Here is a 26,052-nt window from a genome sequence, read left to right on the forward strand (position 1 = left end):
CTTGTGCCTACGAATCTATCTGTTCTTGAAATGTGGCCTGCACACAGGGTCCCCGTGACTAGCCTTAAGAACCAGGATATGGTGAAAGTAGTTCTGTGTGACCTGGATATCCCGAGAAGGCAATGCTGGAGGCCAAAAAGCTGGGACTGGGATGAATGGAAGCATGGAGTCAATGCTTGCCTACGAAGTAGAACGAAGTAGCCATTCCATTGGCTACTATTCTATTCTATTTATAATCTAACCAACAGCAACTTAGCAAAAGAATGTTCAACATTTCATCTGCCATCCTAATATCTCATTTCTGAGCCCTTCTTTAATGAAAGAAATGAAAAGGTCAGTTTCACAGCTTCTTAAGGTATCAATATGCCATGAAGTTTGCATGAAAATCATGTTGGCAGTTTAAGAAAAAGAAGGATTCTTCCACTGTTTTAATAAACAATCCTCTAGGTACAGCATGCTAGATATGAACTGAGTCCAGGCTTAAATCTCATAATCTGTGTGCCTTCAGGATTGATGCACATGGTTAATTCAGACTAAATAGCTAGTGCTACTTCCCCAAGGCTAATAGTAATAATGATAATATTAGAGGAAAATATTGAAATGATTGAATGCAGGATATATGAATGATAATGTTTCACAGATACATATCATGCTAGCTGAGATTGGCTCACAAAGACCAATCCATCATCAGACCAAAGAACATAAGGCAGTTCAAAATAAAACAGACCCTGTGTGTTATGAGCAACATGTTTATAACCCAAAGATGCAAATCAATCAAAGGCATTGAGCAAGTGGAAATGCAATGGATCTTCTACAAACTGTAATTCAGATCCATGCTCATGAACTGCTGTCTTAACTTGCCCATAAAATATTAAAGCTTATTCTTCCATGGAAGGAGTACGACAAAGAATTTATGACAAACTGCATCTTGCAAATCTTGGACTCTTTATATTTCATATTCCCATGAAAACAAATGGATTCATCAGTCTTTCACGTACCATATGAATCTTGTTTAACAGATCCCTGAACTTGATTCTCTGTCATTCTCACTGCAGAATATCCCAACAAGTGGTACATAGATGTCCATATATGTATCCATTCAAAAATGTCATGAAGTTACATTCTCATTCTCTCTCTCCCTCTCCCTCTCTCTGTGTGTGCGTGTGTTTTATTTTTGTTTTGCTTCTTACCCAAATAGTTATATTCTAAAATGTGTATGGAATGAAATTGAAAGATTCCACCTTGCCAAAATTTGGAAATCAAAAGTAGAAAGTATTCCTAAAATGTACAAAGCTGTCCAGTGCATTCTTAGGACTGAGGATGAATATGTGCTGTCCTTTGGCTGCAAATCTGTGAATGCTTACCTGGATGTAAACCACAGTGGAATTTACTTCAGAGGTAACACACATAAGACTCCACTGTTGATGAAAGAGCAGGCTAAGAGTGGGAAGGAGAGTGCTGAAGGTTTCCAAACCTTGCCCTGCCTGCAGAGGGAATAAAATGTGTCAACAAATAGCTGTAATTGATTATAATCATCTTCTACAGATTACATCTGAAAGAGAACAAAGAAAGCTGGCAGTCCCCGATCAGTCTCTTGCCTAGTTTAATGCTCTGGTTAAGAGCCCCAGGTTTTTATCTTCATTACCAGCCAGGAGCTTCCATGTAATAATGTGCAAAAATTATTTTCAGAAAGAGCTTCTCTTTGAATGTCCAGAAAAGATCAATGCTGAAAAGAGCAGGGAAAATTGTTTATTACTAGGGAAATTACAGCATTGTGAATAAATGGGGAAGGAAATGCTGCAGAGGGCTCAAATGGAACCTCCATTATTCTTATGATTAAAGATAATGTACAAGTGAAAGAGATTTGCAGAGGGGTGAGCAGGCAGAATGGTGGTGAACTAAAAAATCCCCTGACTCTAGAGGTTATTTTGCTTGTTATCTCCAGCCTAGCAATCTGGATTCAGGAAAGTTGCTAAGATAGAAACAGGTTGCATCTTGCAATAGTGCACAAAAGCCCAGCCAGGAACTGATAATGGATTCAGAATGCAATATGAGTTTGTTTAACCCCTTCCTCCTCCCCCAAGGTTGTAGCAGTTAAAAAAATATATGGGGAATGCCCAGTGATTCTGAAAAGCCAAAGAAATGGTCGACAATGATTTCTGTGGGCCCAAAGGTGGGATCTTGGAGCCCTGTATTTCTCCTTCCCTCTTCCTCACAACTATGTGTGATTCTCTTACAGTGCAAACCTACACAAGTCTACTCAGATGTTATTCCCACTGAGCAAGGTGTGAAAAAATGGATTGGGAGACATGTTTTCTTCTTTTTATATGATACTAAACCCAACTGATTGCTAGGAGATTCAGGACAGATAGGAAGAAAAGCTTTTCACATAATACATAGCTGAACTATGAAATTCACTGACATAAGTTGTAGCTACACCCTCCAATTTGGATGGCTATCTGCTGCCTCTGGTAGCAAAAACACTACTTGTTTGAACACATGTGGGAGGGCTGTTGCGCTCATGTCCTGCTTGTGGGTTTCCTGCTGGCAGCTGGTTGGTATCTGCATGAACAAAAAAATAGCCTAGGTAGACCCAAGGCTCACCAAGGTTCTCCTTATGGTGACTTACAAGCATTGCCGATAGCTAATGCCATAAACAGGTATTATCTCTTCTCCTCTTGCCAGATGGAATGCCTCTGGAAAAATGATACCTGCTGTAATAAGCACACCTCATTTTAAAAGGAGTTTCCTGTAGAATTATTGGCTTAAATGAAACTCAAGCTAATGGGAATCCAGTAGCACAATGGAACTTTCTCCCTCTTTCCTCTCCATTTCACAGACTTCTGTGTTTCCTGAAAATCTGCCCTGGAGTGGAATCTGAGGGTTGTAGGGACTATGGGGCAGGGGAAGAGGGGTATAACTCTCCCTTCATTTCTGTTGACAGAAGTGCTTCCAGCCAAGGGAAGCTACCACTGAATGTAACTCATTGCATTTATCTATATGCAAATCTATGTGGAATTAACCAATCATGATACATCAATTAGTATATGTGTGTGTGTGTAGTTAATTGACTGAATAATTTTTTAATTGGGTTAAGAGCCCTGAAAAGGGGGAAATATGCACATCTGATGATTGTGAATTGTTTATGCAGGGTGCACAGTTCCGCACTTTTAATGCAGATTCTGAACATTTGGCATAGACTTTGAATTTTTTCTAACCCACAATGTACACTGCCTTGTGCATGAATGATACTGACAGTGCATTTGTATACAAGTCTACTCAGAAATGAATCCCATTAATAGGATTTACTCCTGGATAAATGTGTTTAGGACTGTAATAAAAAGAAATAACTTCTAGAAGCTGTCATTATTTCACCTGAAAAAGAGATCCCCTCATCTTGCATTCATTACTCAACAGAAACTCAAACAAAGTGCTAAAACTAATCTTAATTGTATAACCATAGGTTGGAAATGGGTGTGGCTTGCAGGTGTGTGGCTTTTGATGGAGGCGTGGCTTGGGGGTGTGGTATCAGGAAGGGATTCCCCCCTTCTAAATTTGCCACTACATCACTGCACACAGAGGCAGGATGGTAATCTAATTGAGAGGTTACCAGAGCATGAACAATAGTGTCCCTGTCCCTGTTCCAGTCCTGGAAAAGGTCACACTTGGTGAACCAGATGAAGCTGATAACAACAACACACTCAAGGGACAAGACTGACAGAAAGAATATGTAGCCTTGTTTTCAGAATATTCAGTGTACTAAGGCCATGTACCCGGAACCCTGTTGAGAACAGGCTGAACACCCAATTTCTGGAAACAGGAACCAGTTACCTGCTCTGCCTCTGTCTGTCAAAATTCAGCCTCAGTGTATTGGCTCTCATCTAGCACATTAATGAATTCAGAGACAGGTTCAACGCCTGCAGTCAAAGGACATGGAGAAACAAAGTGGAATATCATCAGCATACTGCATGTTTGCATATTAAAAATGCTTTAGAGTTGTGCCCAAAGTAAAACAGAATATTTATTTATTTATTTATTTATTCGGGTATTTTTACCCTGTCCAATACCCATTGGGTCCCTGGATGGCTTACAATTCAAAATCAATAAATACATATATACCCAAATAATACAAATGATCCACAAACTGAGCATAAAACCATCGTTAAAATTAAACATTAAAAGTATGGAAGAATAAAATATTGATTTACCAGGGATAGCTATCACAAAATAGACATGGTAATACATGGGTAAAGGAGTGCTGGGATAGAGTTCAAGGGCAAATTTATGGAATTTACATACTGCACTTCCTGGTCTTTTTCCCCTCCCTGCCATTTTTGTAAAATCTCTGTAACCTGAGAGGGTTGCCACACAAGGGAAGATATCATGGCCCCCAATCATTTCACTTATAATTCAGACACGAGAACACTGTTTAAAGCTGGAACATATGGTTAATGCAACTTCAGAAAGAAATCTGACAAATATGATGCAACTGTAGATGTAGTGCCATCTTTTTTTTTACAAAAGGAGCTGGGGAAGCTTGGTTGTTCCTCCTTCTCATCTGCCCAGTGACCCATTCTGGGAATTGCTGCTATCAGCTGCCAGCAGAAACACTGATTCCAGCTTATCTTCAAGAGGCACAGAAATGTCAATGTCAATTGTTAATCAGCTCAGTATCTCCAGGCTCTTTGAGACACCTTAACAATGACTGTGTTCATGTTACAGGGTTATTTTTATTGCTCCATTGTGAAAATCTTAGTTATAATTCTAGACAAACATGCAACTACAATGATTTCTCCAAGTGCTTAAACATATAGGCGAAGAAGTATTGTGGTCCTTAAATCTACAATGTTTACCCTTGAATCCGGAATGCCCCAATTTTTGTTAAATCTACCCCTTGGGGTCTTCTAAAAATAGTAGCCAGTGTTGTCCTGGGGCTAAATCCTAACTGACAACTTCAAGTTAGCTCCTTTCCTTTCCTGTGATTCTTTTCTTTTAGCCAGACTTAGATCACACAGCTCTTGGAATAGGACAGCCCTTGAAATGGGGAACTGCCCTCTAAGTAGGACACCTGGTCACCCTAAAGACTCCTCATAGTGCACACACAATTTCATGAAGTCCTGATCCCAAGTTTTAAAGGGTCACAAGCTGTGATGGGCATTGTAGGCTTGTTGGGTGTTGGATTTTGCATCATCACACTTTTACTCAATTCTTTGCACCTATGAAATAGACAAACAAGACCAAAGGAACAATACGCTTGTTTTTCCTCCTCCGAATGCTCTTTCTGTTACTAGCCAATCCGGGATGAAATCAGTCAGGCAGTTCACACAGTGAACTTTCTTAAAATAGTGACGCAGGAAAAATCTGACTATCAGACTCAGGGTGGGACTTCTGACATTACACTGTTAGACAGCATGTTAGGTCTCCTTGGGCTTTTTATTTGTATAAGGACTTGTTTCAATCAAGAGTGGAAAGGCTTGCATGGATCTGTGTGGATGTAAGATTACACTAGGCCTGTTATATGCTAGAGTGCAGATGTAGAACATAAGAAGAATCTACATAGTTCAGCATCAGCCTTCTAGATGGTTAGTTGATGCCTCCATGAAGGTCATAGCTAACATATAAAGTCTATAGTACACTTCCAGTTCCTAGTCTTCCAAGATAAACTTTCTTGGAACATGGAGGCTCCTTTTTGCTATCCTACTTAATACTTGTTGATAGACCTCTCCAAATGATTTTTTTTTCTGATTTTTAAAAAGCCTTCTATGATTATGCCCATTAATCTTGTGGAAGTTGGGATATGCAAGGGGAAAATAGTTGTACTACTTCACTTTTAATGAAGCGAAGTAGTACAACTTTTAATGACTGTATTCACTTCAGTTATTAAAAGTTTCATTTGCATTGTTACCCATTTGTTTCAATTACATTTATTTCATTATTGATTTGGAACTAGTTCATTTGTTTCTGTAACTTTTTATAAGCATTCATTTTTGCTTGCCACTGAGTTCAGTCAGAAAACCAGCCAGTCTTCTGTCGCTTATAACTTAGCTGGCATGATTCCACCCCCAGCATATTCCTCCAAGGCATCAAATTTGCTAAATTTCAGACAGAATGGAAAACGTGTCCTCCTTTTACAGGATATACCCCCACCCTTATATCCTGTAAGCATGTAATTGCTTCAGTGGGAAACTTTCTTGTTCTCCATCTCTTGTGTTCTTCATTCTATTGATATAAAACTTTCAGACATAGGCATTCTGCTGCTTTGCAAGTGACTGTATCTGATGATCAAATCTGCTGACAAAAGGTTCCCAATTTACAGACAACTAAAATGTGTGCATAGACACAGCCAGAGAGAACTATACAGTTACATCACTGAGGAATAACCAGGCAGGAGGAGGACTGCAAATCTTAAACCACAGCAGAGCATGGCAGGGTGAAGGAACTGAGCAGTGGATCAGAGAGCTGCAACCAGACAGCAAGAGCAAAGTGAATGATCTTGGAGAGGGAATGTCCCACAATAACCATTAACTGTTTGTGTTTAAGTTGATAATTATTTTATAATCTTTTAATATTGTATTACATATTTTAGCTGTGGTTTTCTGTATAAACCACTTCAAGTTTATATAAGGTAGTAGAGAAGCATGAGAAACAAATGGCATGCAAAAAAACAGCAAAGGGAGCTTGCTGAAAAACAAAGATCTAGCACAGCCAAGTTCAGCACAAGTCAGCTAGTTTTAGTTAACTTCTTCTCATAGCTTGCTGATTATTTATTTCATTTATTGCATTTCTGCACTGCCTCTAGCTGAAGCTCTCTGTCACTTTGGCTGGAGGGTCCTGGGTGGGATGATGTGGAAAGAAGAATCACTGACAAATTGCCCCGATATGCATCCCCTGGTTCTTTCACTGACTCTCAATTGGCACTATGCTGCTCATTCACTGAATATGGAGAGATCCTTTTAGAGCCCTTCACAGTCAATTTAGAGTTCTCCTTCAGTGGGGGCTCTGCAGCAGTAACACTCAGGCCAGCCAGTCTACTTTTAAAGATGTCTTAGCAGCAAGAAAGAATGAGGCACTAGGGCCATTGTGCAGGATTTCCTGTTTTGAGCCTGCTGCTGACTAGGCATCAGGTGCAACCAAATGATTTTAGCATTCTGAGAGCTCTTCTAGATGAACTCATGGGGATTTATGGGGATTTTAGATAACCTTGGCAGAGTTCTGATTTTTGATTTTAAAAAGCAATTTTACTTTTGACTTTAAAAAAGCAATTTCATTGAGCTTCTTGTAGTGCGAAAAAACTGGAATATTTTGGCATTGCAAAACAAAGTGCAAGTCACCACCAGTGTTGCCGTGTTGTTCCACTATGTCACAGCATTATCTAGAAGGGTATGTACTGGACATACCAAACAGATGCTCAAATGATAGAAGTATCTTTCTAGGGAACCACAGGACTGCGCTTTCTCTCTCTCATGCCTTGAGTCTCTTGGCTGTCTCCTTTGTAAATGGTTACTTGTTTAATTAATGTATTACTTGCTGAACACAGTTTGACAGTGGTGCAGCTAAGCCTTGATCACAGGTCTAAAATTCAGGACCTCACAGCCCAAGGACCCCCAACATGAATGGGGGCAAACAGGTGATGGAATACCTTGTGGTCAGCAGGGCTGACACTGTGCATCTTTTCTTCTTATTTTGAAGACATTGTAGAGTCAGGGGGCAGCTGACTGGACATGTACAAATATGTATTTTATTATCCCTTTCTATGCCAAAATAATGCTTTTTCCCAAATAGGTTTGTCAGGGTAGCAGAAGTAAATTTCACTTTATTTCTGTAGTCCCAATAGTGCTATGATTTAAGTGAGTTTGAAATGCAGAAGTCTCCCTGCCTCCCTCTTTTATTTACATTGGAAAATAGGATTTTGTTTTGTTTCAGGATTTTGCTCTAAAACGCAGGAATGTAAAACTAGTTGTGATGTATGGAATGGTGGGGTAGGAAGTCATGTTAGTTATAAGCTTCACAACTGAAGTAATACACATGGCTGTCTAAAGACCCATCCATAAAGGAATTAACTCCAGGGTCTAAAATTACTGCTGCAGTCTGGGGATTTCTGGTCTACACTCCATGCTTTATTGAGCAACAGAAGGAAGAAACTTGACGTGTGTGTGTCTGTAGTGTAAGAAATCACTACTGTATGGCCAATGGGTATCACTTGCATTTTCGCTGCATGCCACATCATTGCTGAAACACTGGAGACACCAACCTCTCATATATAGTAACATATACTATAGGTTATCAGCCTATCAACACTCACCCTTTGACTCCACTCTTCCTGGACCCAATTCAATCAGCTTCTGCTTCTTCAGTGCAGTGACTCCACTAATAGCCTGGGTGCATTTGTTTAATATTTCTCACCCCTTATGATCTCTAAGATATCAGTGACATATAACCCACATCCTGGATAAACCAGTAATTTAATTAGGGAGGGGAATCAGGGACAATAAACAAATAGCAGGCTGTTAAATGAACTCAGTGTTTCAGAGTAAGTATTTGCACAGTGAATCCCCCCCAGTATTCCCATCAGGCCTAACCTTTTGCTGGTGTGGAATTAGCAGCCAGTTGCTGGAGAAAAAGCTGCAACCACAGTGCAGGGTTGCTCTTTTCTGACTCAGCAATGTGCCAGTGGAAGCTGCGAAACACAATGGCAAGGGGAGACTCCTTATTCTCATCCATGTATCTAAACTCCATCTGCTCTCCTTTCCCTATGCTGTCCCTTACATATACACTCTTGACATATCACTCCTGTTGGCTAGTGGCCAAATTGGTCATGTTTTGTAAGCTGGGAACCAGAATGCCCATCATCTCCATATTCAACTCATGCCCATCTAGGGAATGGCTGCCAACTTCATAACTCTTCATGTTAGGCATTTGGGCAATGCCTGCAGCAGAAGGATATACAGCTTGTAAGACTAAGAGTTGGACAAACTTAAAGTGTCTCTGGTTTCATGACCGGGTCCCCTTTGCTGGAGAGGTAGGATCTGCAAAACATCAGAACAGAGCATTCTTGGTCCTGGTACGAGGATCTCCTGATCTACACCTGATTTCACTGTTGTTTTCTGCAAAAGCAATAGAGCAATCTACCAATCAATCCATCTAACCCAAAGGTGCATAAATTTGCTTTGAGGTAAAAGCTATGGTTCACAAGAAGAAACATGCTTCCTTTGTTTTTCAGTCATGGATAGGGAATATTTCTTGACTGGAGGATCAGATTACTACTTGTGAAAGGGAAGGCAACTGATGGGTGCAGCCAGAGTTTAAGCTCGTGATGCATCCATATATTCCATTCACATCCATACCCAGTTCACCCATACCAAACCCTCATTTGCATACATGCACAGAGCCAGAATGGCTCCTTCTGTGGTTCTGGTACTGCCCAAGGGAAGAGGGAGCTGCTTCTTCAGGCATTACTCCTTCAAGGCAGCTTCCAGGATGAGGGCTGTGACCCTCAAAGCAGTAGCTATAGCTCAGAAGAGCTCTTAGTTTTTTTAACAGTTGAGAGGTGCACTGATCTTCCAAGAGGAACCATTTCTGGTCTCCTTTCCCTTTGGGAAAGAAAAATGGCACACAGAACCTCTTTGAGATGTTAGCACCACCCCTCACCTTTCCTGACAAGTGTGGAGTCTTTATGGGCTCTGGATTCAGGGCTGCCCACCTTGCTTTAGATCAGGGGTCTCAAACTCGCGGCCCGCGGGCCAATTGCCAGGACGGGCGGGGCACGGGGGAGGGGCCCTGCGGCCTTCAAAGCGCCGGCGGCGCCCAGGCCGGCCACGGGATGAGCAGCCCACCACCGCCGCAGTGGTGGAATACTTGATGCGGCCCAGCCTCACCCAGACCCTACTTCCAGCAGCCCCCAGGTAAGTTGAGTTTGAGACCCCTGCTTTAGATCATGTATTCAATATTCCATAGCATCTTAGAAGAGGCATTTCCTCCTATGTAGGAGAAAAGCAGCCATGCTTGATTAATTGCTAAATGGACAATTAAACACATCAAAGTTTCCTCCTAATTATGGAGGTCCAAGTTATTTGAGAACAGTTCTCTGCTGCAAGCCTAGTCATGTGAGAAATGCCTTACCTGTGGGCAAACAGGAACATTTTGGTGCTTGTAGACAGCCATTAAGACTGCTCCAATGCAAAGTATTTTGGGGAAGAAAAACCTCCTCTTTGTTCTGGTGGATGGATGATATTTCTCTGAACTGCAGCCTGGTCTGTTGACTTTGCTGCTGTCTCTGCAACATATGCCAATGAAATATAAAAACGGTCTTGGCCTCTGCATTTGGAAAGCCAAGGAAACAGACGTGTCAAGAACTATCTTGGGAGGAGACAGGCTGTAATTGAGGTTATTAGCTGTGCCGCCCCCCTCCTCCCCAGCTTTCAATAAGCCACCCCGCTTCCACTGAGCACTCTAAAATCATTGTGTATAATTGCTGTCCATCTCAAATCCAGTCTTTCTCTCCCACTCTCTCTTCCCCCGACCTGCCACATCTTCTTTTTCTTTTTTCTGCAGGGCTACCAATTGCTTGCCTCACCAGGGAACATTTCAAACAGCGGCATGTCTGTTTAAAAATAAAATGAAATTTTAATGACTACAAAATACCTCTCTATTCATCAAACCAAGTGTGCCGTGAGGCAGGGGAGGGCAAGAGGGCCTGGGGGAATATCAGAAACCCTGGGAACTGAGTGACTGCCTGTCTGTATTTTAATTTAGGGGAACGTGTTCCAAGTATTTGACTTTCCTGCACTAAGCTTGTGCTTCACATATAAGCTCACAGACTTCTGTATTAATGATTGCAAAAGGAGAACAACTTCCTGGTTCTGTGCTTGTACTCATTAATGCAGATTAACAATCCACACTTTGGGCTAGTCTGTACTAGTACTTTATTTGTAATGTTTGGCTCACACATCAGGCCCATGCAATGCTCTCCAACCTGCTGTGCTCCCAATGATCTCTCCCGCAACAACGACTTAGTCTCCCGCAACAACAATTTCTTAGTCTACTTTTGTGACTGCTTTCTCAGTGCTTGCACTGTGTGCTCCAGGTATATGAGTGCTCCAAGGCAATGTATTATAATTCTTATTGGCAGGAGTGGCTTTAAACAGAAGTAGCAACATTTCCCCTCAAGTTTTTCCAGCTTTTTCTCATCCTTATGTCTTCTCTGCATTTTCCTCATACAGATTGTCATGGGACTTGTGGGCAGGAAATAAATACATTTAATTTTGGTAGGTATTTTTCACTATGCATGCACATTTCTGTGACACTGTGTCTGCAGAGCAGCAAATGCATTGAAAAAAAATCAGCAAAGCCATGTCTTGCAGGCAAGGCAAGGTCTCTGGTTCATTCTTCACATAAAGTTTAATTGCTTCTGTGCTTATTTGTAGAGCCCCCATGTAGTAATAGTGAGGCCACATCAGGTGTCCTACAGTCAATGTGCTACTTTTGACAAGATAAAGACCCATATTTCAAAGATATTATTTTTTTAGGACATATCAATGCATTGACTTTGATGGGTGCTTTGTTACTGGATCTCCCATGATTTGTTTAAAGAGTCAAGGGCAGCAGAACCAGGAGAGGTTAATTCTTTTTTAAACCCTTCCCTGCTACTCTCCCTAAGCCAAACTGCCTCTAGTGGTACTAGAAATTATGAGCTCTGTGCCATATCTGTACTTCTTAGATATCTGGTATGGAAGGTTATACTGTCCCTTAACACTGATGTTCTGTTTATCTCCAATGGGTAATAACCTCTGATGGACCTTCTCAAGTCTTCTGCTAGTAGGCCTGGACTTCTGGGACAGCTGCCTGTGGAAAGCCAAGTGTGAGTGTGGGTTGTTGTTAAAATATGGGTTACCATGGTGTCTGACCCTAGCTGAGATAACAAGCCATGATGAACCCATAGTTCATAACCCAACACACCACAGGTTCTTATCAAGGGTTGTTCATGGCTAGCAATAGCTTTGGCTATTGGGTGGTACAGAAATTAAATAAATTAAAAGCACATTGAATGCAACACAAGCAGAGTTCTGTTGCCTCTCCCACAAGTATCAGTTCTTCATTTAGCACATTTTGATTACATATACATTATTATTTGACTCATATCTCCTATCTTACCTGTCAGTCCAGCAAGATACAATGCATGGATTTATGCAGGAGCCTTGCTCCAGATGTGCACAGCTGGTGGGGGGATTCTACAAGGCAAATTATTAGAGACTTCTTGGGCACAGTGAGGAAAGTAATCACATCTGAGCAACCTGCTGTGGAGTGGTGGCATGGAAACCAGCCTGAGCCCTAGAAGCTTTCTAGAGATTACGTGGAATAAACTGGTGGACTATGGCAATTAAAGTCCAATTTGTACCAGTATAAGCTTCATACATACTTTTTTCAGCTTATGCTTAAAAAATAAAAACCTTCTAGCATGGAGTAAGCTGATACAATTAAGTGAAGGCTGTGCTGAACCTTTCTCTCTGAAGTTCTACTTTATTGCATGCAGAGAGCTTTGTGGAGCAATAGCATTCAGAAAATGCAGCCCCCTTCAGGAGACTGAAATTGTCCAGTCCCAGATTCAGTCACCTCCGCCTGCATAATGAGCAGAAGAGCTCTGTGTTGTGTGTGAGTGAGAGTTCTGTTGACTGCACTGTGGTCAAATATGAGAAACAAAATGAGCAACTAGAGTGTTCCCAGAAATGTAATATGGAAGTGTGGATAGCAGCTGCAGTTACATTTATTTTGATAAATGAGATTTTCTTTGTGGATTAATCTTCTCTTTACAAGGTTGAAGTGAATTGTGCCTCAGTGCCATCATGATTTTAGATGAACAAATTAAAATTCTTTATTGAATCATTTATATTGGTCATTTTGTTTGAATTTGCAATCAAACTCTGTTTATGCATAATGTCAATGAATTGTTTTATTTTAGATGTGTGCCCTACACTATTGCCTGAGGTACAAGGGCAGCAAAAACACATCCATTTTTCATGGTTGTGGCTACTGTTTTTGTAACACCTCTGAAAGACAGAACACTGTTATTTTCCTTTTACACATCAAGAACTGAGGTTGCCACTTATAGTTATTTGCAAAGTCCACCTGCCCAGGCGATTGAACTCAGTCAAAAGATGACGTTAGGGCAATCAAGGCCTAATACATGCAGTGGACCAGGTTCATGTATTCATCCCCAGTATTCATCTTCACAAATTGTCTAGGTGTTACCATACTGTTCGAGTTGAATATTATTGTTTGATTAAAATAAATTGTGTGCATTATTGTAGGGCTAATTTTGCTGAGAATTTGCATTTTTAATTTTATGCTATGCCTAAGGAATTCAGGGTTACAAAGAAATATAGTTCAGTGGTTATAATGTTGACTTAGGAATGGACCAGGCTGGATGCAAATTTCTGTTCTGCCACAAAGCATTCACTGGTTGAGCTTTAGCCAGTCAATGTCTGTGAAGACAAAACTAGTGGAAAGGGAAAGAACTTTGTATACTGCCCTCAGCATCTTGGAGAATGGACACCAATTACATACAAAACCAATGTAAGAAATAACCAAACCATTCCAATTAAACACACACACACACACTCACCATCTCACATCACTTTGGACCCTTTGCAGAAAAAAGACACAACTGAGAAATAAGGTTCCCACCCTCAAATATCCATCTGGTTTAGAACAGGACAATTATGAAAAGACGATTTGTGAGTATCATCTATCTACAAATAAGTGTGAGAGATTCCATTATTGTGGCAAGTTCTGTGTTCTGCAGATGGTTATTTATTAGTATAGTTCAGTGGCTGGCTATAAAAAGAGATGGACATACAGTCTGAAGATGGCAGCCTGGGATTTTTCTGCAGCTTTCTTGCCTGTAGTCTTCCCCCACCCCCCACATTGATAAATAGTTAAAAGGCAATTAGAATGTTAATTTGTTGTGTTAATGTGCTACAGTGTGATGCAAAGGGAAGCCACATGGCCAAATGCAGTGAGCCAGTCAGTTTGAATTAACAGTTCAAGCTACCTGGGGAGTTCTCTGGGCCACTGGAGAAGAAAAAATAGAAAGAAACACAATCAGTGTGCTACAGAGGTTGACACTGAGAATGATGCAATCAGGCTTAAGTGTCCCTGAAGGACCAAAGCACTGAATAAAGATAAAACCCACACTCAACTCTTTCCCTTATCACTTGGATCACTGAGAAGGGAGGTATATTAATAGCTAAAGTGTCAATTTCACTCTGGGGCCTTCTATTTTTGGTTTCTGGATGCTGTTTGCTGTGCGATTTCCTCTGAGTTATGTAAGGAAGTTGGGTAAACACAGCAGAATATGATGTGCCTTCGGGACACAAATGGGTATTTTCTATTGCTGCCAGTGCAAAGAAATCCACTTAAGGAAGATGTCTCCAGCCTGGTACCCTCTAGATATTTTGGGCTTCAAAGTTCATCCACTGCAACTAGCATGGGCAATCATCAGGAAGACTGAGAGTTGGAGTCCGAGATATCTTGTTATCAGGTTGGGGGAAAATCAGACTTGAAAGAACAAGTGGCACCTGCAACGAAACATTGCAGTGTCAGATAATCCATTTCAAATATTCCACTCAGCCCACCATGTCCCCTTCCATAATGCACAATTTCTCTTTCCAGCTAGTTTTGATTTCTTCCAATCAGTCTGCATTCCATGGTTGTTGAGCATGCTCAGTTCTCTCTGAGCTGTTTCAGGGATGTCCCCACCTTCCATTTCAGTATATATGTGTGTATATATTTGTATATGTACTTCTGCAAAACAAGGGCTTATCCCAATCCTACTGCTACCTCCTCCTTGGCTTGAGCCATTTGGATATACTCTCACCTCAGTGTGTAAGCTGGTGTGGTATGGTAATTAGAGTGATGTAGTGGGGAGCTGGGAGATCCAGGTTCTAGGTCCCCCCTTGGCCATGAAGCTGATTGGGTAATGTTGGATCAATTATTCACTCTCAGCCCAGCCTACTTCACAGGGTTATTGTATGGATGAAATGAAGAGGAGGAAATTCGTATAAGCCACCTTGGACTCCTTGCAAGAGGAAAAAAGATGGAACATAAATACAACAACAATTTCTGAAAATGTATGAGTACTATTTACTAAAACGTCCACCATTCCAGAGCAAGATTTTTGTGTGATTGCATCTTCCCCCTCTTTCTCATCTATGTTTTGTTTTGTTTATTTATTTTGAAAGTTTTTATCTCTACTTCCTGTAAAAAAATGGCATTTTTGTCTGTCTACTTTAAACTTCAGCAATATTCATTCCTGGAATGTGGTCCTTGGGCAGTTATTCAAAATGGAATCCAGCCTTTAGCATGAAAGAGATTCAGTACTCCTGGTTTAGAATTATGCCACTTGCTCACACCATTTTCCAAAGTTCCTGTGATGGTTAATTTTTATCCATTATGCCTTCAGTGAGAATGTAGATCCTTCATTTAACAACCCTATACATATCCATGTAACAATAATCTTCCAACATGTAGTGATACATTTTAGTAGCAATTCTGAATCAGATATATCTGATACATGTCATGAAAGTACACATAAAAAGTCTGCATTATGTCAACTCCCTTCATATAAAGACCAATTTAAACACTAAGTTTACCCCAAAGGAATCTTGGTGAAAGCTCTCCATTAAGCCAGGCTATTTTTTAAAGTGAAGTGGGACAGCTTTAAAGCTTCAATTTACAAGAGTACAAGGTCTCTTGTGGCTATTTATCATCACTTAGGTGGGAACACACAGTGGAGAATGTGGCTATTAAGTACAGTGCTGTTCCAAAAGCCCACCTGCCCTTTCATTTCTTCCTCATTCCCCTGCAAAAAGAGCAGCTATATTTCTGTCTCATTCACAAGGATGTTGAGAATTTCGCCAAAGTTTCTCAGGATGCGGGTGATCAACACTTACTGTAAAAGGCAGCTGAAGGGTTTGTGTGCATGCTTTTTATCCCATTCTTTCCTTGCAGTCTCTTTGGCTGCTTGAGCTTTCTGAAAAACCTGCTATCAAAGCCTCTACTGGAGCTTTCTAGTGCTGCTTTTTATTGAGCACCTGAAAATTGAGTGAGGACATGGGCTTCTGCTTTAACTCTAGCAGACCTAAGCCTGAACTGCCTCACTTAGCTTTTAGGCACTCAGTAGGTGGCAAAACTGGAAAACCCCAAGGGAGGTCATCTGGGTTAAGTCTTCTGGGAGTCTTTTCAGAAAGTTCAAGCAGCAGGAGATGCTGCAAAGACAGAATCTGATAAAAACCATAAAACAAAGAGTACACATGAACCCTACAGCTGCTTCCTTATAGTAAGGAAATTCTGCATATTGGGCAGTTTTTCCACAATTCTTGTCTCTGTCACAATTTCTTGTCACTCTTCCCTCCATTGAATGACTGAAAAGAAATAAAAAATAGCACAGTAATAGTTCTGTATTATTAAGTTTCAAAACATTTGAAACTGTATGTTGTGAGAATGGATCTTTAAGGAACTTCTAATCTTTTACAAGTTATGAGATCCTCATGGGTTTTGGCAACTGCTTTTTAAAAAGTCATCTGGTCTCATTTTGGTGTTGTAAGCTGTCCATGGTGCTGAATATCAGCAAGCTGCTTAATAATATGAAATTTGACAGAGAGAATGAAATTTGGTTAAGCATTTTACTTAGATATCTTTCATTAATTTAATAAAAAGAAAATCACATCAAAGGAATATTTAGTTGATGGCTTTTGAGAGTGGTTTTTTTAAAGGTCTGGATGGGAAATCTATGTCAGAAAGTATGGAAAACCAACCAAATCTTTTAGTTCAAAACACAAAAGAATATTTTCTTGTGAAAGTATCTAAAGATAAAATTTATCCAGAAATGGCTCTGTTCTTAGACACACCTGCATGTTTTAAAAGCATTACTTTATTTTAGTTTAATTTCCCTTTACCATAGTGTAATTTATTCTGGTCTTATTTCATTTAACTACAATACCATGGTGTCTAAACGAATGAATTGTGAGACAGGAAGCTCTTGTTTCAAATCTCACCTCAGCCATGAACTGACAAGGTGGCAAATAGTTGATGGAGTCCATTTTGCAGTGAACGATTTCATATAATCTACTGGCTAACTCTTGAAGACAGCAGAACAAATTCAATATATTTCTGTGAAAGTCTGTAAATGTCATTTTGCTGTACCTTTTTTAGGCAATAGGCTGAGAAAGTGTTTACTGATTCACCCTTTTGCTGTTATTGCTTTCATTTCTCATTAGACAATGAAAACAGAGGTGAAGACAATATTAAACACACTTTCTAGAAAGGAAGCACCAAAGGCTGTGCTCTATCAGTAGGGCTCCTTATCCATTGCAGCTTTTATTCTGAGCCCATATAGGAGCTATTCATGGTGCTGTAGTGCATTCCCAAAACATGTCATGAAGCATTAGGGATGGCTCCTATAAAGCCCAGGCTAAATGCTATAATGGATAAGAAATTCTACTGACACAGGGGTCACCAACCTTCCTTGAAGGGAAGCTCCATTACACATAGGATTGCTGTGCAAGGAGAGTTGTAATTCTCAGCTTATAATGGCTTTGAGATACATCAGATCTCATCCTGGACAAAGAAGCACAGGCAATACTGTTCCAGCCCCTTCCTACCCACTGCACAGAACATGATGGTAGATTGAAATGGTAGCATATGGCATGGACTGCGTTAGTTGGCAGAATGTGTGTGTTTCGTGGTGGTGGTAGTGGACTACAGCAGGTCTTCTTAAAAGATTCCCGCATGTAGTAAATTTTCATATCGTGGTGGTGGTGGTGGTGGTGCTGGGGAGCATGCAAATAAAGATCCATACCTGCAACCCAAGGTAGAACAGTCTAGAATTCTGTCACTTCAGCATCTCATTACATTTGTGTAAGGTGCATACATCTTTAAGAGTTGATCTGTGGAATTTCTGATATTTAAGAGTGATTTCTCAGAGTTTACAGGAGGCATGTGTACATTGTACTTAGTATATACACCCCCAGGTACAAAACATAGAAGGATAATTCAGTGCCAAGGCTGCAAAGAATGTCAGATGAGAGTTCTGCCATTTGATTTAAATTCCATCAGTGCTATGTGTGCCAGAAATAACTATTTTGCTTACATTTTAGGTATTCCTTTATGCCAGGGGTCTCAAACTCGTGGCCCGCTGGCCAATTGCCAGGACGGGCAGGGCACGGGCGAGGGGCCCTGTGGCCTTCAAAGCGCCGGCAGCGCCCGGGCCGGCCTCCGGGAGCGACACAGGATGAGCGGACCACCACCGCTTGATGTGGCCAGCCTCACCCAGACTCTACTTCCAGCGGCCCCCAGGTAAGCTGAGTTTGAGACCCCTGCTTTATGCTGTTGCTGCTTCAAAATTCAGATTTTGTGTCAAGTTTTAGGTTCTTCTCAGCAGATTGTCTAGAATTACATTTTTAAATGTGAATATAACAAAATACTAAGATGTGCTTACTTGAACTGTATTTCTGGGTGCATTCTGTAATTTTCAAACCAATATAAATATAAAAATCCCATAGTCAGATCCAAACCGGGTCACACAAGGGTAATTTTTCTGCTGGGACCTGGTGTGTTTTTCAAACCCTGTCCTTAATTCTTCTGTATTGTGTGCATTTTCTGCTTCACCAGTTAGTCAGATGGTGTTGGCTCTAGGTCAAAGGATATGAAAAGATACCTCCTGCTGCCTTCTAGTAAGGTACAATTATTGCACTGATCTTTATGTAACTGAAGAAATTAAGGTAGAAAACAATTCAGATTCAAGGCCTTTTTAGAAGTTTTCTCAGGAACACTATGAAACACATGCATATATATTCAGTCAAATCATGTCAAGAATAAACCTTTAAAATTATGTTGGACTTGAAACAGGTTTTAAAGGAAGCTATTTATTATGAATTACTAACAAAAAGAGTATGGTATAAATGAGAGAAACTTGATGCAAGGTAGTTTAAAATGTTAAGGCTGTGATTGTTTGGTTTTGGCTATTGGGCGATTTAGAAAATAAATAAATAAATAAATAAAGCAAGCAAGCAAGCAAGCAAGCAAGCCATGGAGGCTGTCTCAGATACCTTAGAATACATCTCTTCCTCCCAGGGTGGAAAAAGAGGTCAGTCCTTGGAGAAGAAAATACAATGCTCCCTCTGCAGCCCCTGAAGAAAGATCCACATCACTTCAATTCTGGATTTTGGAGTTTTAGTGTTGGTAAACAAGTTCCCAATCATGTTAAAGTAGATGGGGTTCAGCAGGGCTAGGGATTTCTTGAAATTATCTGAGCTGAAGATTAGGAATGCTTTTTATGTTTTTACTCCAGAAACAGACTGACCTAATTCATTAGCACCAGCTCATCAGATATTTGGTACATCATTGTAAGTACTGATTGCTGTGTACCACTGATGGTCTAGGAAAGGCTTTAAATGTGACCTTGGTAATACCTGCTCAAGATTTCTGCATAGGGATGAGTGTTGACTTCAGTATCTAAAACTAATATTGGTTCTAATTCAATTTTCTTACACAGCCCATCATATGCACCAAGTTTAACAAACTTTTTTGAGATAGGAGCATATTGACCAGGAGTAATAAAACTTCAGAGGAAGGTGAAGAAAGTTTCTTGTGTGCTATTCAATGCCGACAGTGGCTGTTATTCATGATGGCTATCTTTTGCTCTTAGGATCAGAGTATGACTCTCAATGCCATTTTCTGGGGACCATGAAAAAAAGGTGCTATTACACTCAAGTCCTTTTGTGGACTTCTGCTTGTGTACTGTGGGAACAAAAGGATGGACTAGATAGACTTTTGATGGAATCCAGGATTTACTTATAATGACCTTTGCAGCAATTTCTGAATTCTAAACCCTGATTTGTATTCACTTTCAGATCTTGTAGTTATAGATATCACATCTATTGCTGTGCTGAGCTGATGGGAAAAGCAACCACACAAAGGAATAGATTTGATGTTGCTTCTTATCTCAGAAATGATGCTGTCAGCACTGGCTCCTTCTGGGAGCTTCCAGAGCAGGATAAACAGAAACGAAAGCTTGTGTCATATAAAGCAAGGAGATATGGCGAAGCAATAATTCCCCTTTGCTCTCAGCCCCTCATGACCTGCAATCTACATCATCACAGGCCCTTTGCTTCAGTATGTTTAGCAGTCACAATCAAAAGTACATATAGTATCAAAAGAAAATGTGTCACTGAGGTTGCACAGGGACAACATGCATCCATCTTTTGTGTTTCTAATTGGAGAAGTTACAGGTAGCTGTTGCTGTAAACTTCCCTTCCCTTTCCTTGTTTCCTTTTCTTTCTTTATAAAAATATCAGTTATATATTAGCCTTCAACACGATAAAAAGCCAAGAAAGAAAAAGTACATGCAGTGCTGCATCATTTATGCAAGCAGCCTGGAGGATATCCAAAATATCCAGATAATCACAGGGAATGAATAAATGAATGTCATCTAATCGGACTGCAGGCTTTAGTTTGTTTATTTGATAAATTAATCAATGAAAGTTTAAGCTGATAATGAGTTAGGGATTGTGAATCGGTGAGGGCAAATTTTAATCACTGCATCAGTGAGCTCCAGGAACTTTTCAGATGCTGTGGCAGAAGGGTTACAGGGGAGGGAGGGAGGGAGGGAGGGAGGGAAGGAAGGAAGGAAGGAAGGAAGGAAGGAAGGAAGGAAGGAAGGAAGGAAGGAAGGGCAGGGATGGGGAGCGCTTACATCCTTATATGCCCAGCCGCCCCCTGAGATCGGCGGGAGAGGCCCTTCTCCGGGAGCCCTCCATGGAAGAAGTTAGGAGGGTGGTTACTCGGAGGAGGGCTTTCTCAGCGGTGGCGCCTAAGTTATGGAATGCGCTCCCCAGAGAGGTCCGCCTGGCGCCGTCGTTATTTGTTTTTCGGCGCCAGGCAAAGACCTTTTTATTTAAGCAGTATTTTAAATGTTAATATTATTGAATTTTATTTGGCCAGGGCGGCTTGTTTTATAGTGTATATTTGTATTTTATTGTATATATTTTAAAATGTTATTTTAAATTTTTTGTTGTAAGCCGCCCCGAGGCTTCGGCGAATGGGGCGGCATAAAAATGTTTTAATAAATAAATAAATAAATAAAATCAAAGATTGGCTTTCATTCTACAACAGCCCATGGCTTTATGGAGATTTGTTTCCTCCTCCAACAATCCATGCTGTCCAGGTTCAGATGATATGACCAGCCAAGTCCAGGAGATGATTGCATCTAGCACAAGCAGCAATTTAAATAAGCTGTTGTGGCTTATGATTTTGCAGACACAGGATCACCTTGTAAGTTCCTCTTTCATCATACTGCATTTTTTCACATCATGCAAATGCTTGCTGAGATTGCAGAGGTTCTAGAGTGCAGGTGATGGACAGTTCACAGGAATGATGGAAGGGGCAGGGGAAATGATGCAGGTTCTTTTTTCATCGGCAAGCTGTAAGGAACAGAACTTTTGGAGATTTCTGAGTCTTTACTATTATATCTATTCACAAGCATGGCTCATGTCAAAATGTATGTAGATGGATAAGATGCAATTCTGCAATTACCTTATTCAACATCTGATGTTTTGACACGTGGGAAACTGGAATCTATTGTTGAAAAATCTTGATAGATACAGTTGGAATAAATAAGGTTCAGACACACATTGTATCTGGTCTTTATTTTTACTAGTATCCTTATTTCTGATGTTTCACAATGTCTTTTCATCACAGTTTGAAAAGAATATGAACACCTTGGATTAGATGGACTATTAGTATATACACACAGAGAGACACAAACTTCAGGTATATAGCCTGAAACTGCAGTCCTTTACAGTTGCTGCTTAAATTTAGTTCCAGTGTGTAGACCTGTATTCTTAGTTTTTTTTAATTAAAAGTGCCTACTCAATACCTCAGGATTCAGAAGAGAATCTCCAAGAACTGCAGAACTGCTCTAGTAGCCACATGTCACTGGGGACCAGAATTCTTAAAATAAGGATGCAATGAAGGTATCACAGCACGCTTGGGAAACCATAAGTCTTTAAAAGCAGTAAAATAATCCATCTTTAAGTTCAGTAACATTGAAATGTTACAGCACCACAGCACCTCACTCAGAGGGAGGGTTAGGAATGGCACACTAGGGCTTGAGCCCCACATCTTTCATTTGGAGCCCTGAACTTCTGGGAAGCCTTCTGCCCCACCACCCTGCTGTCCATGGGAACTTGCTTAAACAACAGTGCGGGCGTCCTAATTAATCTCTGTTGCATCTGATCAGCCTTGTGGCTTTTCCCCCACATGTGCTTCCCCTCCTGCTGACCTCCCCCAGTCTTCCCTCTTTATACCAGAGGATTTTTCTCTAAAATCAAATGCTTTCTTCTCCCCTATTCAAATTTTTAAAAAAATCTATGTACAGAGAATGGTGTCCTTAGCAGCCAGGGCACTTTAAAGAGGCACACAAAAGCATTTCTGCTGCTGCTGCTGCTACTACTACTGCTGTGTCCTGTGGGCCTGATCTGTGCATCTTTTTGATACCCAGCACTGCCCCTGATCTCACTTCAGAACAGACTTTAGTATCTTGCTAGAAATAGCAGGCAGTACATTTTGAAAACTGCATGCCCTCAAATAGTAGGCTTCTGTTGGAAATGAAAGAGGGAGTCATTCTCCACCTGAACATCTGGAGAGGGCAGCTTTGAGATAAGCCCCTCTGCCTCCCCATCTCAATATCTGGAGGCCCAGTTTCCCAGGGCCCATCATCCCCATCTGAAGAGTCTGAATCTCCTTGACCTTGAAATTTACAAGAACAACTGCCTCTTTCTTTTCCAACTGCTGGAGACCTGAGCGAGTTAGAAAATTTAACTTCCGTGTGTGTCTGTATGTGTGGGAAGAGAGGAATTCCCCATTTGCAGACCATCTGGAATTATGGGATTTGCAGTCCCACATCAGGTTGGTTGAAGGCTAAACTGCTCCTTCAGCTAACCAGAGATTTCAGATCATCACATTCCCTTTCTCTAATAAATGAGTGATTGATCTACCAATCTTATTACTCTTGGTAATAGAAACCTCTGTGGGATTGATTTGTTTAGGAAGCATTTTAAAAAGCAAACATTTGTTTCTTGTGGTCAGTTTTTCAGGGGCAAAGTATTAGATATCTGTGAGAGCTATGAAAGGTGAATGTTGAATAACAATTCTGTTTTCCAGCCAGTGCTCAGGCAAGTCATCACACTTATATGCATATCCCTGTATAAACAGCAATGCCTTGACAGTGACATGCAATTAGACAAAGAGGGAAATTGTCCAGCAATAACAAGACTATCCTCTTCCTCTGCCTCCCTGCCTCTGCTCTCTTGTGGTGGCTATAGATTTAGACTGTGAAATAAAACTTTAATTCTTATAAAGCCCTGAAACAGACACAGGAGGGGCAAATATTTATTCTGCTACTGACCTTCTCCAGCAAATAGTGCATTACACTGTTATGGGGCTTACAGTTCCGTACTTCAGGGAAGTGAGAAATCATTTAAAAAAGGGTGAGAAAGGGTTGTAGGGAAACAACAGAATGCTCTGGGGGACTATAATGAATTCTGCAAATGGCTGCAGTCTGAAAAGCCATTATCACAGTGAATATGGCTAAATAAAACCCTTGGATTTTTAGAGCAACATCTGTCCAAACAAAGACAACCTTTCCCTCACTCTGATGCCAACATTCTTGTCAAGTCTACCCAGCTGGGAGTGGGGGGTGGGGAAAGTACATGCCTCGCTTTAGTTGCAGACATGCCCAGCATCTGATTCTACACATACAATCCTTGTTGCCAGGTTGGGACTGAGTATGCTGCAGTGAGCACCTGCCCAGACAGCTCTGAGAGCACATCTCACCTTTCAGGGCATGGGTCCTCAAACTACGGCCAGGGGTCGGATCTGGCCTGCCATGCCCATTTATCTGGCCAGCCATGCCCATTTGGACCCACAGCACACGCGCCTGGGCCCATGCATGGGCTCGCCACCACCCACCTCACCCCGTGCATGGGGAGGCAGCAGTTTGCTCACTCGGAGAAAACGATCTCCAAGCGAGCAAGCCACTGCCTTGTGTGCCTGCCTCGCAGCACATGCCTGCCCCTGCCTCGCCTCTCCTCGCTGCATGCATGCGCCTGCCTGCACCTTGCCTCCCCTCACCACCCCCGTGCTGGCCTGCGCACACTGCCGCCACCACCTTTCTGGCCCGCACCCAGCACTGGCAGCTTTCAACTGGCCCCCTGGTGGAAAAGTTTGAGGACCCTTGTTTTAGGGTATGGCGGTGGGCCCTGCATTCATATCCTCTTCTCCCCACTCTATGCCAAGGCAGTCCCTCTGCCCATGCCTCAGCAGCCCTTCTGCTGACAAGATGCTTGGATGCTGATTCTCGTGTCCATGACCCAGTCTCAGAGTTTGCATTTTGTATGCTGAAAGTCCCAGGGGGAATTGTTGGCACTGCTGGATCCATTCTGCCTTTACACTCTCAGAGCGCTATTACACCAGGAGACATGGTCACTGTACTTTGATAGTGCAGTTTGGTCCCATGTCTCCTTCAAGGAGCTCAACAAGGCAGCACACATTGTTCCTCCCATTTTTATCCTCACAAGAGCCTTGTCATATAGATTAGGCCCATAGGTAGTGACTGGACCAACAGTCCAGTGTGGGTTTGAACCTGGGCTTCCTGGGTTCTATACTCTCACCATAGGAGGGGAGCCACTATAAGCCTGAGGGGTGAATCCAGTTTCAGAGAATTTGTTGGGACTATATTCCAGGGGTGGGTGGGGACAAAGACAAAGAAGTGAGGACAAATGACAATCAATACCTGCTTAAAGCTCTTTCCAGCCAGTAACTTGGCTTAGTGGGAGGCTGGAACCTCTTAGAATGGGTAAAAATGTCAACAGAGCTGGGAAACCAGCAGTGGATGGGAGGTTCCCAGCAGTGGATGGGAGGCTGGGGGCCAGAGGAAGAAGGCATGGCCTTCTGGGAGCCCTGTGGGGCTAGATTTGGCCCAAGGTTTCCAACCCCAGCTCTATCCCCTACTTCATACTGGCCCCCATGGCCTAACCTAGTCTAAGAGTCCTCTGTTATTCTTCAGCCTTGCTCTACAGCCATCTAATCCATCTGCTCTAGCTTCCTACTCCCTTTAATGTAATGTCAGAGTATCTGTCAACAGAACATAGAGTTTCTGTTTTTAACATTAAGGCCACTTGACAGAGTGTCTTAGGCTGACATTTTCATTCTTTAGTCAAGCAATCCTTTGAACACTTTATCCTCACTCTGTTAGCAGCTGACAGTGCAATTGTGAAACATTGTGGAGAACGAACATGAGAGAGACAATGGTAGCATAACAGGAGGTGGCAAAGACAGGTGAGCAGAAAGGAAAATGCCAGTCTAAACACCAAGATGCTTCATTTGGGCTTGTGTGCACTGTGGCTCAAACTTGCTCAGCCTGGGTTCCCAGGGCCTGGGCCACTTTTGCCTATAACCAGATGGGCAGTTGACATTTGCTTTGATGGTGATGGAACAGTGTCCTCTACTGTGCCTGAGCACAGAAAACTAACTTAGGGTATCAGGAAAGATTGCATGGCACATGCAGCTCTCTGTGTAGAGATTAATGGTTGGGGTGGGGCTCAGAAGTAGTACTGATGCTGCTTTTCTCCACTGTTTGCTGCCTGTGGTGGCTTCACTCTGGCTTAATGGTAGGGCTGGCCCTGGCAGCTGCTAGGTTCCTTATTTGGAGCACTCTTGCTTTAGAGGCTCCTTGCTAGCCAGCTCATTTTCAGTGCCCACCCTGGTGTCTCTGCAGTTTTATCTGTGTCCTGTCTTTCTGGCCTTTCTGAGCATGCACTTTGTACCTGAGCTCTGCCTACCTCCTGAAACTGGGATCATAATAGTCAGGACCTCTTGCTCTTTCCCACTGAAGCAACCTGAACCAGGTCTTGCATCTGTAATGCACCATATTAGGGTACAACCCTATGCATGTTCAGACAGAGAAAGGGCTGTGCATGGCTGTCCTTTTTTCCAGTC

The sequence above is a fragment of the Varanus komodoensis genome, unplaced genomic scaffold (genome assembly GCF_004798865.1).
Source record: "Varanus komodoensis strain SLA01 unplaced genomic scaffold, ASM479886v1 scaffold37, whole genome shotgun sequence".
Lineage (NCBI taxonomy): Eukaryota > Metazoa > Chordata > Lepidosauria > Squamata > Varanidae > Varanus > Varanus komodoensis.